Here is a 13,641-nt window from a genome sequence, read left to right on the forward strand (position 1 = left end):
CTGCCACTCACCCTCCTGCGGTGGCTGGAATGGCACCACCTCTTCAGTCTGCTGTGCCGGGGCAGCTGCAGGGCCTTCTTCCTCCTCCTCCACCCAGGCCAGCTCAGGCACTGCCAGGTGTCTCTGCTCCATGTCTCTGCCTGGAATTGTGGCTATTTGCAGGAGGGTTGCCTTGGAAAAGCGCCAAGTCAGCAAGTCCTGCAGTGGGGCCTGGAAGGCACCTTCAAGTAAGAAGCCTCAGGAAGGCTACAGGACAGCAAGTCCTGCCCTCGGTCTCAAGGGCCCCTGCCACAAGGACAGGGGACTCCTGACAAGGACTATGATATGGCCTCAAGGGCACCTGCAGAAGAGAAGCCTCAGGGAGACCACGGGTCAGCAAGTCCTGTGGTCTGGCCTGGAGCTCAGCTGCAGGAACAAGGCTTCAGAAAAGCTCCGGGTGGGACGCAAACAGGCGCGCTGTGCGGGGGCTCCTCACGGCACCGCTCTGTCCCATCCTGTCCCGTCGCGTGCTCTGAGCACTGTGGCGTGCTCTTGTCACCTCCAGCTCCTATGTCACCCCGTGTCACAAAGGGCCCTTGGACACCCGTTCCATGTCACAGTGAGTGTGCAGCACCGTGTCACCAAGGGCCCTTGCACACACTGCCGCCTGCCCTGGGGCCACGCCCAGCCCACCCAAAGTGGCCCAGTTTGGAAGGAATGGCTGGCCCCAGGAGTCTAAGCGGGGCCGACAGGATCTTTAAGAAGGGCTCAGAGCATCAGCAAACGCTGCCATGCTCTGTGGCCTCAGGGCAGCAGAAGGAGCGCCCAGGGCTGCCGACGCAGCCGTTCTGGGAAGGGCACGGGGCCTTGCAGGGAAGCTGGCACGGCCTCCTTGGGACACGTCCCGGCTGCTGGCCGCCCTAAAGCTGCCGGTGTGACACGCACAAGGAACGTGTGGGCCCGGGCACCAATGCTGCTCTGAGGCCTGGGGCCCAGGCAGCGCTGACATCAGCAGGTGTGGCAGAGTCCCCGGCCAAGCAGACCTGCCAGCCCCCGAGCCCTGGCAGCGCTGGTGCCCGTCTCCTGCCCCAGAGACCTGTGGCCCCTGGGGGCTTTCTGTGCCAGAAGGAGCCAAAGGCCACGTGCCTTGGGGGCTGTGCCTCTTTCCTGCAGGGGCTGATGGCAGGAGCACCTGGAGCAACTGCTGGCACACTTGGTCTCCGTCAGATGATGTTGCTCCTTCCTCAAATGAATTTTTCTCACGGAAGGCATTGGCAGTAGCACCAGAGCACCATCCATTGCTGAGTTACCCAGGGCAATTAGATTGCAAAGTTAACAGTCTGAAATTTCCTTGTGCTTTCCTCACTCTCCTTCCCACATTCTGGAAAAAACGGGATCTGCCCGGCCTCTGCATTTCTCAGCTTCACTTGCTGCGTGTCTTGCTCTGGCAGCTGGTGTCCAAACAAAAGTGTGTCCCTGCTGAGCACAGCAATGAGCGGCCACAAAGTTGCAAGTTCCCCAGTGAACGTCGAGGCAGAGACGTGGAAGTGCGGAGGATAAGGACAACTCTGGGAGGAGAAGCTCTTCTGTGTCACTGATGATGGTGCCCACACCCTGAAGCAGCAGCCAAGAGAAGCGCTGGAAGCAGACGGGCGCACTTTTGGGCAGTACAATATCAAAAGATATGAAACCATTAGCCAGAATGCAAAGGAGGACTGCAAGGATGGAGTGTGGCCTGGAGGGGAAGCCCTGGATGCAGCTGAAGCCACTTTGTTCAGCCTGGAGGAGAGTAAAGGGCGTCATTGTGGTCTTCAACATCCTCCTGAGAGGAATCAGAGGGGCTGCCGCAGCTCTCGTCACTGCTGGGACCAGTGATCGGACCGGAGAAAAGGGCAGGGAGCTGGCACAGGGCAAGTTTCATTTCCGTATCAGATCAAGGTTTTTCACCCAGAGCACAGTCAGGCACTGGGACGGGCTCCCCGTTGACGCAGCCCAGCAAAGCCCGGGCTGGCTCTTGGGAAAACTGCGGCGCTGCGCCAGGAGCGGGGAACGGCCAAGGCTTGGGTCCTGCCCGCGGCTGACCCTGGTGAGCCACCGCTCAGTGCTTCAGGATCCACTAACTGCAGCACGGAGCAGGCCAAAGAGGAGGAGGAGGCTCCTCGAGTATGAGGTTCCACAGGCCAAGGCTTATTCCAAGGGAAGGATTGGGCAGCAAAGAGCCGCCAGCACTTCTGTGCACGGGATTTTATCAGAGTACAACTCAGGGGGTGGATCCAAACGATTGAGCAATAAGGAATCTGCAGGGGAGGAGCGAGGGGATTCCATCAGTTGCTTGGGACTAATTAGGACAGATGGGAGGAGAGGGTAGGTCATGTGGGCCAGTGGGGCTTCCAGCAATAGAGGAATTCCAGAGGGGTGCTGCAGACAGGGATTGGTCCAAGGCAAAAGTGACAGGGAAGGTTCAGGAATAAAGAGCTGGATTATCTTGAGAGGCAGGGAAGGAGCTGGAACAAAGAGTGGGGAATGGCACGAGGGACAGCTTTGAGGGAGGGCAGAACCTAGGGGTAAACCAAATTGGGGAAAATACGGGGTACATGAAAACAAACCATTCTACGGGAACTGATAAATAAACACAAACTGGAACACCCCAGGGAAATGGTCACAGCACCAAGCCCGTCTGAGTTTGAGAAGTGTTCGAAGAACATTGAGCAGTGACGCAAGCTTTTAGACACTACATCAAAAGTAGAAAGTGTACCAAAGTCAAGAGAGGGAAAAAGAAAAAGAGCTCCCTGCAGCCATGGTGGCAGCTCTGGATCAGCAGCAGGGAGAGGACGGATGTAGGCGTGGTTGAAGCAGAGGCAGGGGCGAAAATAGCAGAGGCAGAGGAGGTTCAAAGCAGCCAGAGAGCAAGCTGGACGCAAATCAATGTGCATCTTGTAAGAAATCAGGACACTGGAAATAGGGCCAGTGCCCAGAGTTAGCAGACAAAGTACACAAAACTCTTGCAGCCACTCTAGATGATAAGAAATGACCGAGACTGGCAATTCTTACCCTAGCAGGCCACTGTTTAAAATACAGCTAAAGAATGATGAAGAAGTTGAAATTTTAAGAAATAGTGGAGACACATTTTCACTCTTGAATCAAGCACTGATACCCAAAAGTGAAAACTATCTTCAAGCAATAGGAGCAACTATAGGGCAGCCAGAAAATGCATTCTTCCTGAAACCACTTTGATGTAAAATCAAGAAGAAAATGGGAATACATCAGTTTCTTTCTACACCAAACTCACCCAAATCTGTCCTGTGCAGAGATTTGCTTGAAAATTTAGAAGCAACAGTTCCGTTTAGAAAAAGAAAACTTCAATGGAAGGTACCTGAAGACAAATGAGTGGTTTTAGCAGTAGGACTGACAATTGACACCAGACCAACAAACAAGAAGAACTAGTTAGAGCAAGTGTTGAATCAGGTGTACCCAAGAGTATGGGATACTGATAGCCCAGGAAAATCAAAACCAGCAGACCCCATGAAAATTGAGCTACAGACAAGAGTTAGGGCTGTAGTCAGAAAGCAATACCCTTGAAGATTAGCAGCTAGGAAAGGAATAGAGCCAACAGTCAATAAAATCCCTGTCATCAGGACTATTGGAAGAATGGCAGTCAAAATGTAATACTGCTAGATCAGCAATAAAGAAACCTAATGGAACTCAGAGACTAGTGCCACATTTCCAGGCAATGAATGGTTTATACCTTACTAGCTTACTGGCTAAACTTGGAGATGATTTTATTTGGTGCGAGGAATGTCCATGGGCAGGTGCTGTCGAGAGCCGTTCCCTCTTGGTCTGAGAGACCAGCTCCCCCAGCCCACCTTGCTCCCAGGCCCGGAGGTTGTAACGTGCGCTCGACCGGCAGCCGAAGGAGGGCTCTTGACACCGTGTCTGATGCAAGAGGGTTCATTGAAGGTAGGTCAGAGGGTGCAGCTTGGGTGAGGGTGAGAAGAGGGACAGGAAGAGGCAGGAGCACAAGCACTGTAACATGACACATAAGGCACCTGCAAGCTGCTGGGGAAGCCTCAAGTCTGCTCAGTGAGCCACGTGTGCCCTCAGCATTGGGACAGCCACCTTTCCCTCGGTGAGCCTCACATGCCAGGGTCAGCAAATCAAGAGGCACCAGGCATGCTGTAGGTGACTCAGAGCGAGTGCAGTGGGTCATGGTGGCCAGGGACCAGAAGCAGGCAGAAAGGCAACGGGGCTGGGGAAGAGGCTCTGCTGTGCTTACAGCGTGGGCTGAGGGCTGGGAGAGCTCCATTTCCCCCTTGAGATGTTGGAGACGGGGCCTTTCACCCTCCTGATAGGGCTGCCCCTGGCTGCAGGCAGCCAAATGGGTACCACGACACAAGGCCGAGAGCAGCAAAGCAAAGAGCCAGCCGTGCACAGCACAGGGAGGTGGCCCAGTGCAAAGGCAGCGTGGCACCCTGAAGGTGCCCGCTGCATTCTCATGTGTCCCTGGCCTGGGCAGGACAGGAATGTCCGTGGTCCAAGAGGGCCTTTCTGTGGCCCCTGTGGGCTCAAAGCTGCTGCTCTTCTGGCTCCATGGGGCCTAAAGTCACAGAGCTCAGCCTCCCCCACAGCAAGAGGAACAAGACTTGGATATCAGGCAGTGGAGCTCAACGCCTAAGGCTGAGGGGCGGGGGGCTCCAGTCTGGAGCACTGGGAGGGCACCCACCCAGCCCCACAACAGCTGGCCTCACAGCCCTGAAAGGCCAGGACCAGGGTTCCACGCCTGATCCCAGGGCGTCCCTCCAACCGGCCAGCGACCTGGAAGCGCCAGAGCAGCCGGCTGTCGGGATCAAGGCGGCTGCCAGGGGGCTCCTTATGGCCTCTGCCAGCCAATTGCTCAGGGCTTAGCAGTGCCTCAGCCCCTCAGGGTCTCCCCCAGCCTGGCCAAGCTTGCCGGCAGCAGCGCCGCAGCCCCACAGCAGCTCCAGAGGAGCCCCATCCAGAGGCACCTGGGAGCCCTCAGCACTGCAGCCAGCAGCAGACGGGCAGGAGGACACGGATGGCCCTTCCTGTCCGGCACAGAGCTGGTGGCCATCTCCAGGCACCGCTCTGGGAGGGTTCCCCGCAGCTCCGGCCCTTGCCCAGCCGCTCTGTGGGCAGCACAAAGGCTTCAGCAGAACCACCAAAGGCCAAAAGGCTTCTGGCCATTTTCCCTGCAACACTGCATGGCTAGACAGCTGGCTGAGCAGAAGCACCCTTGCGTCCCGCTCCCCCTATGCCCTACAGACCTTGCGCAGGAAAAGAAAGATCCTGGGACTCTGTGTATTGTAAGCTATTTTATATTTACACAATCAAAACCAACGAAAATACAAAGAGAAAAATCGGGAAGAAGACAAAGAAAATTGCTGCTGGCTCAAATGGCCCAAGCAGACTGAGTGCTGCAGATCACCTCTCCGGGGAGCTGCAGCAGAACAGTAAGGCAGTGCAGCAAAGACGAGGCCGTTTCCTCCATGCACTGCGGAATCGATCTCGCAGCTTCTGCCATGGGGAGTAGGGAGCTCTCTCAAGAGCCCGGAGAACTACACAAAATTCTACTGCAGCATCTCTGATTGCAGGACTGCTGTCATACGCCATTCCTTCGAGGGCTGCAAGCAAGAGGAACAGAGGCAAGGTCAGATCCCGCATATGCAGGGAGCCGAGGAGAGTCCCCTGCCAGTGCCATCCCCGTCGTCTCTTGCCATGGCCGGAAGGGAGCAGGGAGCAAGGGGATCAGCCCGAAGTTGCTGGCCACGGATGCCACACGTAGCCCTGATATCTCTGTATGCTCTGCCCACGGGTGCAGATCCCTCCGCAGCCGCGGCAGGGCTTGCAGCTGCCCCCTGCAGCCCCCGCGGTCAGCCCGCTGCCCTCACTCACTCACCCGTGCAGATCAGCTGGAGCTCTTGCTGCTGCCCCCTCAGGTGCCGCCCGGCCATGCCTGTGAACACAGAGCCTGTCACGGCCCCAGCGGCACAGCTCCCTGCCAGCGGCGCTGCCGGCGCTGTGGCCACACGGGCTGCCGGCCAGGCAGAGCTCAGCCCGGGCCCGTGCCGCATGCTGCCGCCCCAGGGCACGGCTGCCAGAGCGCGGCAGCAGCAATGCCCAGGCCAGGCGGGGCTCCACGGCGCCGGGCCGGGCTGGCGCTGCCGGGGCAGCAGGCGGGGCCGGGGCCGAGCTGCCGAGCAGGCGGGCCGGGGAGGAGCCCGGGCTCGGGACTCACCCATGAACCTGACGGCCGCCTCTCGCAGGGACTCCTGTGAGCTCTGCAGGTAGTGCAGCGCCCGGCGCAGGTGCTCGGCCGCTCGGCTCCTGTCCTCTGCCAGCTGGAGAGAGCGGCAGGAGGGAAGGGTTGGCGCGGGCTCAGCTCCTGGGCCGGGCGCCGCCTGCGCCCATCGCCGGCCTCGCCTGCCCGCACAGCCCTGAGGCGCGGCCAGCAGCCGCTGGCCAAGGGCTCCCGAGGGGAGGGGCAGAGGGCCGGCTGCTGCCCGGGGAGCCGTGGTGCCGGCCCGCAGCCCCGCCGGGCCGGGGCTCCGTGGGCACCCGACTCAGGCCCACGGGAGCCTGGAGAAGAGCCCGCGCGGCCTCTGGCTGCAGCAGCGGGCACAGCTGTTAGCCCCGCACACTGAGCACCGCCCTCAGGGACCTTGGCCATGCTGAGGCTGGGCGATCCGTGCTGTACTTACCAGGCACTCCCCAAAGCTCTGATCCACGTGTAGCATTTGTTCTATATCCCTCCTCTTCAGGAATCTGGCTGAGGAATGCAGCGTTTCCCGGGAGGCCTGGAGAGGGACAGACGTGCACAGATGGCCCCACAGTCCAGGGCACAGGAGCATCCCAGTGGCACAGGCTGGAGGAGGCTGCAGCCCACAAGGTGCCAGGGCAGGAGGCAGCCCAAGGCCCTGCCAGGGGCACAGCAGCTGGCCACAAGTGCTGACCTCAGCAACAGTCTGATTCTCATCATGGCAGTGGAAGTAGAGAGGGAGCAGGCTCTGGCGCACGTGGGACTTGAAGGCCTTTCTTCCCTCTTCTGTTAATAAGTCCAGCATCTCTTGGAAGAGAGCCATGGAGCTCAGCTGCACCTGGATATCATCCTGGATGAAAGGAAAGGGCAAAAGACCTGAGCATCAGCTGCTTCAGGCCCCCCAGGGCACAGGCGTGCATCTGCACAGGGCACCAAGGCTCCGGCCACCAGCCAGTGGCTGTGGCTGTGGGCGCAGAGCCTTACACTGTCAAAGAGTGGCAGGAGCGCCTCAGCCAGCTGCAGGGCGATGGGGGTGGCTATTGGAGCACCATTCTCAAGGAGCAAATATCTGAGTAGAAGAATGCTCATCCTGATCATGTCGCTGTCATTTTCCTCCAGGAGCTCCACTAGACTTTCAGTCAGGCTCCGCATTTGTTCAGCCTGTGCGGAACAGGACTTTGTGAAAGGCCGCCCTGCTGCCGCGGGGCCCAGAGGCCAAAGGCCTGTCCCCAAGCACTGGGGCAGCTGAAGTGGGAAGCAGGAGAGATGGGAAGAGCTGCCCCAGCGGCCGAAGCCCAGGCAAGGCCAAGCCACTGCGTTGCCCAGCCCCACGCTGCTGCCTGCACGGCTTCAGCCAGTGCCCCCTTCTCACCATCAAGGGATTCTTGCCCAGCACTACGAGGCCTCGGAGTGCCAAGTAACGCCTGGCCATGTGCTCGCTCTGCAGGTTCTGTGCCAGGATCTCCAGAACACTGTCACTGCATTCCCTCAAGTGCAGGCACTCGAGGACCTGAAAGGCACAGGGCAGTGACAGGGGAGCCGGCCGGCAGGAGCCCAGAAGCGCACAGGGCCGGGCCCAGGCAGCAGCGCAGGGCACGGGCACTGTCCTGGCAGCTGTGGCTGCCAGAGGCCAGAGGGCTGGGAGGCCGCTCAGCCAGGCAGCGCTGGCCTTGTGGCTCACCTCCACAAGGAATGCCAGGGCAGGGAAATCCCAGTATGGCATCTCTTTGCCGAGCAGGGCGAGCAGGTAGAATGCAACCGCGGAACAAAAGTGGATGGCTAAGCGGCGAATTTCTCTGAAGAGGGGAAAAAGGAAACAAGACCCTGATGCAGTGGGGCAAACCTCTGCCAGGTGGGACTCACCCAGTTCTCATCTTTCCCCAGTCCCCTTCCAGCAAGGGGACGTGGGCCATTTGGGAGTTGGTTGCTCATGGGCACCCTCCTGTGCCAGCCTTTTCCAGTCTGCTTGGCCGTCCCTGAGTGACAAGGCCCTCTGAGCCATGGCCACCACGGACACTTTGTGGGGCACCTGGGCACAGAGCAGCAATGTCAGAGGCAGTGGGGAGAAGGGGGTCTCACCTGGCAAGCAGAGCCACGGCAAAGTGGTGAGTGTCAAGAGAGAGCAGCGTGTCCCAGGCACACCTGCGCTCCATTGCCACCACCACATCCTCGCAGCGGAGAAGGCAGAGCAGGGACTTGAGGGTGCGCACAGCAAACCTGTGTGCACAGCAAAGGCCAGGTCACACTGGCAGCACTGGCTCCTCGGCAGGCCACGTGGCAGGGACAGGAGGAGTGGGATGGAGCACCTGTTGGGGCTGGTGGCAAGGCCGTGCTCTTCCTGGCATCCCTTCCAGAAGGTGTCGACCTCCTCTGGCATATCCAGAGTGCTGAAGAACACTTGGAATAGCAGATGCACAAATAGGCGGGGGAAATACACCTTCAAGATCCGTGGGAGACAGGGCACCTGGAGGATCTTCCACATCACCACAGTTGCCTGCAAAGGACAAAGCCCCCCGAGACAGCGCTCAGTGCCGAGGTGTGTGTGTGGCAGGGCGCGAGCGTGGCAGGGAGAGGCCGGGAGAGACCATGGCAGGGGGAGCACGACGGGGCCTGGTGGGCCTGAAGCTGCCCCTGGGCCAGGTTTCAGGCCAGCGCCTGAGGCAGGGAGATGCAGTGGGGGAAGGAGGATGGAGAGCTGCTGGAGAGGCAGCCTTGGGGCCTGCAAAGGCCAGTTGCAGAAACTCACAGCCAGGGCAAAGACAGCCGTTTCGTCCCCATTGGAGGTGCAGGTGCTGTACTCTGGCCAGCTCCCCAGCACATCGAGGAGGATCAGCTGCACCAGCTCCGCAGTCCTGGCTGAGCCCATGATGGTCTTCCACATGGCCATGGCAGCTCTGTGGGGTTAGAGCTGTGTCTCAGGGGGGTCTCAGACACAGCAGCGGGGGCAGCTGAGCCGGCTGCCATTTCTGCCTCTGCCTACTGCCCCCCTGCCAGCAGCAGCCAGACAGCCCAGCCCTGTGGGGACAGAGCCCTGAGAGGCGGCAAGGGAGCATGGCAGCAGGCTCAGGGGCTGACATGGCAGGGCTGGGAAAGGGAGCATCCAGAGGGCCCTGGAACTCTCTGTTGCTGCGACACCTGGGGCAGGCTGTGCAGGGTGATGGGCTGGGGAGGCCTGAGCCCTGTGGGCAGGTGGGCCCCATACCTGTCACAGGACGGGGCCACACGCAGGAGCGTCATCACTGCGTCATTTGGCTGTGCTTGGGTGAGATGCAGCAGGGTCTTGTCCAGCCTGTGCTCAGCAGAATCATTGGCCATGAGCCACTGGTGGATGTAGCTCACCATGGCAGGCACCTGGAGAAGGCACGGGGAGACTTGGAATGCTGCCAGAGGGAGCAATGTTCCCAGCTTTCCCAGAGGAGTGCTTCCCTTCCCACCCCACTGCCATGTGGCCTGAAAGGCTCCCAGCAAGCAGCATGCGTGGATTGGGAGGCCAAGCAATTGCTGGGAGGATCAAAGCCTGGCCACAGGCTGCTTACTTGCTTTGGAGTGTAAAAATCTTCCTCTACAAGCATACACAGCAGGGCAGCACCGGTCTTGCTTAGGAAGATGGGCGAGTATGGTCTGAGGCCTACTCCCGCGGCGATGGTCTCTTCCTCCTCAATTCTCTTGAGGAAGTTGCAAACAAACTGTAGGAGAAGGGCAAAGTGCCGGGCATGTTGCATGCAGTGCTGCACACACGGTGCTGGGCTGAGCAGGGACAGCAGGCCCAGCCCAGGTGGGGGTGGCTGCAGGTACCTGCGCTGTCCTGCGGAAGCGGCCACGGCTGGACTCCTGCTCTTGTGTGCGCTCCAGGGCTGCATGTGGCAAAGAGCGAGCGCAGCCAGAGGTGAGGGGCTGCGGGAGAGGCCGGACAACACGGCCCAGCCCTGCCATCCCCAGGCAGAGAGAGCCCCGGGATGCCCCAGGGGATGGAGCACGGCCACTGCGGGGTTTCTGCCCGGCCCCTCTTCTGTCCTGTCCGTGGGCATGTCCCCAGGGGATAGCACGGCACGGCACGGCATGGGGTCCAAGCTGGCAGCAGGCACCAGTCCTGTGGCCCAGCTCTGCCACTCACCCTCCTGCGGTGGCTGGAACGGCACCACCTCTTCAGTCTGCTGTGCCGGGGCAGCTGCAGGGCCTTCTTCCTCCTCCTCCACCCAGGCCAGCTCAGGCACTGCCAGGTGTCTCTGCTCCATGTCTCTGCCTGGATTTGTGGCTATTTGCAGGAGAGTTGCCTTGGAAAAGCGCCAAGTCAGCAAGTCCTGCAGTGGGGCCTGGAAGGCACCTTCAAGGAAGAAGCCTCAGGAAGGCTACAGGACAGCAAGTCCTGCCCTCGGTCTCAAGGGCCCCTGCCACAAGGACAGGGGACTCCTGACAAGGACTATGATATGGCCTCAAGGGCACCTGCAGAAGAGAAGCCTCAGGGAGACCACGGGTCAGCAAGTCCTGTGGTCTGGCCTGGAGCTCAGCTGCAGGAACAAGGCTTCAGAAAAGCTCCGGGTGGGACGCAAACAGGCGCGCTGTGCGGGGGCTCCTCACGGCACCGCTCTGTCCCGTCCTGTCCCGTCGCGTGCTCTGAGCACTGTGGCGTGCTCTTGTCACCTCCAGCTCCTATGTCACCCCGTGTCACAAAGGGCCCTTGGACACCCGTTCCATGTCACAGTGAGTGTGCGGCACCGTGTCACCAAGGGCCCTTGCACACACTGCCGCCTGCCCTGGGGCCACGCCCAGCCCACCCAAAGTGGCCCAGTTTGGAAGGAATGGCTGGCCCCAGGAGTCTAAGCGGGGCCGACAGGATCTTTAAGAAGGGCTCAGAGCATCAGCAAACGCTGCCATGCTCTGTGGCCTCAGGGCAGCAGAAGGAGCCCCCAGGGCTGCCGACGCAGCCGTTCTGGGAAGGACACGGGGCCTTGCCGGGAAGCTGGCACGGCCTCCTTGGGACACGTCCCGGCTGCTGGCCGCCCTAAAGCTGCCGGTGTGACACGCACAAGGAACGTGTGGGCCCGGGCACCAATGCTGCTCTGAGGCCTGGGGCCCGGGCAGCGCTGACATCAGCAGGTGTGGCAGAGTCCCCGGCCAAGCAGACCTGCCAGCCCCCGAGCCCTGGCAGCGCTGGTGCCCGTCTCCTGCCCCAGAGACCTGTGGCCCCTGGGGGCTTTCTGTGCCAGAAGGAGCCAAAGGCCACGTGCCTTGGGGGCTGTGCCTCTTTCCTGCAGGGGCTGATGGCAGGAGCACCTGGAGCAACTGCTGGCACACTTGGTCTCCGTCAGATGATGTTGCTCCTTCCTCAAATGAATTTTTCTCACGGAAGGCATTGGCAGTAGCACCAGAGCACCATCCATTGCTGAGTTACCCAGGGCAATTAGATTGCAAAGTTAACAGTCTGAAATTTCCTTGTGCTTTCCTCACTCTCTTTCCCACATTCTGGAAAAAACGGAATCTGCCCGGCCTCTGCATTTCTCAGCTTCACTTGCTGCGTGTCTTGCTCTGGCAGCTGGTGTCCAAACAAAAGTGTGTCCCTGCTGAGCACAGCAATGAGCGGCCACAAAGTTGCAAGTTCCCCAGTGAACGTCGAGGCAGAGACGTGGAAGTGCGGAGGATAAGGACAACTCTGGGAGGAGAAGCTCTTCTGTGTCACTGATGATGGTGCCCACACCCTGAAGCAGCAGCCAAGAGAAGCGCTGGAAGCAGACGGGCGCACTTTTGGGCAGTACAATATCAAAAGATATGAAACCATTAGCCAGAATGCAAAGGAGGACTGCAAGGATGGAGTGTGGCCTGGAGGGGAAGCCCTGGATGCAGCTGAAGCCACTTTGTTCAGCCTGGAGGAGAGTAAAGGGCGTCATTGTGGGCTTCAACATCCTCCTGAGAGGAATCAGAGGGGCTGCCGCAGCTCTCGTCACTGCTGGGACCAGTGATCGGACCGGAGAAAAGGGCAGGGAGCTGGCACAGGGCAAGTTTCATTTCCGTATCAGATCAAGGTTTTTCACCCAGAGTACAGTCAGTCAGGCACTGGGACGGGCTCCCCATTGACGCAGCCCAGCAAAGCCCGGGCTGGCTCTTGGGAAAACTGCGGCGCTGCGCCAGGAGCGGGGAACGGCCAAGGCTTGGGTCCTGCCCGCGGCTGACCCTGGTGAGCCACCGCTCAGTGCTTCAGGATCCACTAACTGCAGCACGGAGCAGGCCAAAGAGAAGGAGGAGGCTCCTCGAGTGTGAGGTTCCACAGGCCAAGGCTTATTCCAAGGGAAGGATTGGGCAGCAAAGAGCCGCCAGCACTTCTGTGCACGGGATTTCATCGGGGTACAACTCAGGGGGTGGATCCAAACGATTGAGCAATAAGGAATCTGCAGGGGAGGAGCGAGGGGATTCCATCAGTTGCTTGGGACTAATTAGGACAGATGGGAGGAGAGGGTAGGTCACGTGGGCCAGTGGGGCTTCCAGCAATAGAGGAATTCCAGAGGGGTGCTGCAGACAGGGATTGGTCCAAGGCAAAAGTGACAGGGAAGGTTCAGGAATAAAGAGCTGGATTATCTTGAGAGGCAGGGAAGGAGCTGGAACAAAGAGTGGGGAATGGCACGAGGGACAGCTTTGAGGGAGGGCAGAACCTAGGGGTAAACCAAATTGGGGAAAATACGGGGTACATGAAAACAAACCATTCTACGGGAACTGATAAATAAACACAAACTGGAACACCCCAGGGAAATGGTCACAGCACCAAGCCCGTCTGAGTTTGAGAAGTGTTCGAAGAACATTGAGCAGTGACGCAAGCTTTTAGACACTACATCAAAAGTAGAAACTGTACCAAAGTCAAGAGAGGGAAAAAGAAAAAGAGCTCCCTACAGCCATGGTGGCAGCTCTGGATCAGCACCAGGGAGAGGACGGATGTAGGCGTGGTTGAAGCAGAGGCAGGGGCAAAAATAGCAGAGGCAGAGGAGGTTCAAAGCAGCCAGAGAGCAAGCTGGACGCAAATCAATGTGCATCTTGTAAGAAATCAGGACACTGGAAATAGGGCCAGTGCCCAGAGTTAGCAGACAAAGTACACAAAACTCTTGCAGCCACTCTAGATGATAAGAAATGACCGAGACTGGCAATTCTTACCCTAGCAGGCCACTGGTTAAAATACAGCTAAAGAATGATGAAGAAGTTGAAATTTTAAGAAATAGTGGAGACACATTTTCACTCTTGAATCAAGCACTGATACCCAAAAGTGAAAACTATCTTCAAGCAATAGGAGCAACTATAGGGCAGCCAGAAAATGCATTCTTCCTGAAACCACTTTGATGTAAAATCAAGAAGAAAATGGGAATACATCAGTTTCTTTCTACACCAAACTCACCCAAATCTGTCCT

Source organism: Zonotrichia albicollis, unplaced genomic scaffold (genome assembly GCF_047830755.1).
Source record: "Zonotrichia albicollis isolate bZonAlb1 unplaced genomic scaffold, bZonAlb1.hap1 Scaffold_121, whole genome shotgun sequence".
Classification (NCBI taxonomy): Eukaryota; Metazoa; Chordata; class Aves; order Passeriformes; family Passerellidae; genus Zonotrichia; species Zonotrichia albicollis.